General features: G+C 52.6%; 1 protein-coding gene across 1 annotated transcript in view; it reads right to left on the bottom strand.

The window, feature by feature from the left end:
- Window positions 1-2,759, bottom strand: part of LOC135549407 (glutamate receptor ionotropic, kainate 4-like) — a 64,170-nt gene that overhangs the window by 45,691 nt on the left and 15,720 nt on the right. The gene's annotated exons all lie outside the window — the stretch shown is intronic.

Here is a 2,759-nt window from a genome sequence, read left to right as displayed (position 1 = left end):
CCGTTCGGGCGGTGCTCGGCGGTCGTCGTCACCGTCCTATTAGCCACTACCGATCCCTTTTTCGTGTATCTGTTGGTTTTGTCTAATTGGTTTCACCTGTGTGTTGTTTAGTTAATTAGTGTCTGTATTTAATGTAGGTTGTCCCGCCCTTGTTTTGTGCGGGACTGTTTATTTTGTCATTCGTTTTGTCTGTCGGTGTTTGTTGTTTCTTATTCTCCGGTTAGTCTTTATCCTGTGTTGGATAAATTCACCCTGTGTGTATTTGGGTTGACCGTTGTTTATTTTGTTCACCGGAGAATAAAACTTTATATCGCTATCTGCTCTCTGCGCCTGATTCCACCCACCTTGATTAGACGTGACAGAATCCCGCACCACCCATGGAATCAGCAGGAGCAGCAACGTCTCCTCTCCCATCGATGGAAGAGAGGGTCCTCCATCATACCAGCGTGCTTCACCAGATTGGTTCTGCTATGGACCAAATGATGGAGAGAATGGATCGATGGGAGAGGAGTGGCCTCCCCACATCATCTCTACCAACCCCTTCTCCAGCACCTCCTGTTTCTGTGACCACATCTGGCTCTGGGGCTCTTCGGCTGACGCTCCCACGGGAGTTTGACGGATCGGCGGCTGGGTGCCAGGGTTTCCTCCTTCAGCTGGAACTATACCTGGCTACTGTGCGCCCTGCTCCCTCTGGAGAGGAGAGAGTGTGCACCCTCGTCTCCTGCTTGACTGGGCGAGCCCTCGAGTGGGCCAACGCAGTATGGAATGGTCCGGACTCGGCTAAGGATAATTACCCAGAGTTCACCCGCCGATTCCGAGCTGTTTTTGACCATCCACCCGAGGGTCGGGCGGCGGGTGAACGGCTGTTCCACCTGCGTCAGGAGACGAGGAGCGTACAGGATTTTGCCCTTGAGTTCAGGACTTTGGCAGCAGGAGCAGGATGGAACGACAGGGCCTTGATTGATCATTTTAGATGTAGTCTCAGGGAGGACGTCCGCAGGGAGCTGGCATGTCGGGACACCACATTCACACTGGATGGACTTATCGATCTGGCTATCCGTCTCAACAACCTGCTGGCTGCTCGCGGGCGTTCGGATCAGGTCCTGTCGTTTCCAATCCCCAGCCCCCCCTGTTCCTATCCCTATGGAATTAGGAGGTACGGCTTCAAGGGGGACCGGAGGAGGAGTGTCCTCCTGCACCAGTTGTGGTCGACGAGGGCACACGTCCGACCGGTGCTGGAGGAACCCGTCTAGGAGTCGGGAGGACAGGCGGAACACTGCTCGATCACCCCAGGTGAGTAAGCACCAAACTCATTCAGAGCTTCCTGTCGGTCATGTGTTTGTATTGATTTCTTTCCCTGGTTTTTCCACATCTCTACAGCATAAGGCGCTAGTCGATTCAGGCGCAGCTGGGAATTTTATGGATCGTGGGCTTGTGTTGAGGCTAGGGATTCCCCTGGTGTCGTTAGATCGACCTTTCCCCGTGCACTCCTTAGATAGCCGACCATTAGGGTCAGGAGTAATTAGGGAGGCTACGGTGCTGCTGGACATGGTAACGCAGGGTGATCATAAGGAGCAGATTAGCCTGTTCCTTATAGATTCACCTGCGTTTCCAGTGGTGTTGGGGGTTCCCTGGTTAGCTCAACACAACCCGTGATTTTCTGGCGACAGGGGGCTCTTAAGGGGTGGTCAGAGGAGTGTTCAGGTAGGTGTATAGGAGTTGCCGTTGGTGCGACTATGGTGGAGAGTCCAGACAAAGTTTCCACCGTGCGCATTCCCTCTGAATATGCCGATTTGGCTATCACCTTCAGTAAAGGGAAGGCGACCCAATTACCACCTCATCGTCGAGAGGACTGTGCGATAAACCTTCTGGAAAACGCTGCACTTCCTAGGAGTCACGTGTATCCATTGTCCCAGGAGGAGACAGTTGCGATGGAAACATATGTTTCCGAATCGCTGGGACAGGGGTACATTCAGCCCTCCATATCACCCGTCTCCTCAAGCTTCTTTTTTGTGAAGAAGAAGGATGGAGGTCTGCGTCCGTGTATTGATTATAGAGGTCTAAATTCCATCACAGTGGGGTTTAGTTACCCACTACCTCTCATCGCTATGGCAATGGAATCATTTCCGCGCGATTCTTCACAAAACTGGACCTGAGGAGCGCGTATAATCTGGTACGTATCTGGGGAGGAGATGAGTGGAAAACCGCATTTAGTACTACTTCTGGTCATTAAGAGTACTGCGTCATGCCATACGGGTTGAAGAATGCTCCAGCCGTTTTTCAATCCTTCGTAGATGAGATTCTCTGATACCTGCTTGGGCAGGGAGTGGTAGTGTACATTGATGACATCTTGATCTATTCTGCCACACGCGCGGAGCATGTGTCTCTGGTGCGTAAGGTACTTGGGCGACTACTGGAGCATGACCTGTATTGCAAGGCGGAGAAATGTGAGTTTTTCAAACAGTCCGTTTCCTTCTTGGGGTATCGTATTTCCACCTCCGGGGTGGTGATGGAGGATGATCGCGTTACAGCCGTGCGTAATTGGCCGACTCTGACCACGGTGAAAGAAGTGCAGCGGTTTTTAGATTTAGCCAATTACTACCGGAGGTTTATCCGGGGTTTTGGTCAGGTGGCTGCTCCCATCACCTCACTGCTGAAGGGAGGACCGGTGCGCTTGCACTGGTCAGCAGAGGCGGGCAGAGCTTTCAGTCGTCTCCAATGCGCCCGTGTTGGCGCATCCGGACCCCTCTTTAGCGTTC

Source organism: Oncorhynchus masou, chromosome 12 (genome assembly GCF_036934945.1).
Source record: "Oncorhynchus masou masou isolate Uvic2021 chromosome 12, UVic_Omas_1.1, whole genome shotgun sequence".
In the NCBI taxonomy this organism is placed as follows: Eukaryota; Metazoa; Chordata; class Actinopteri; order Salmoniformes; family Salmonidae; genus Oncorhynchus; species Oncorhynchus masou.
This window is presented reverse-complemented; position numbering and strand designations above follow the sequence as displayed.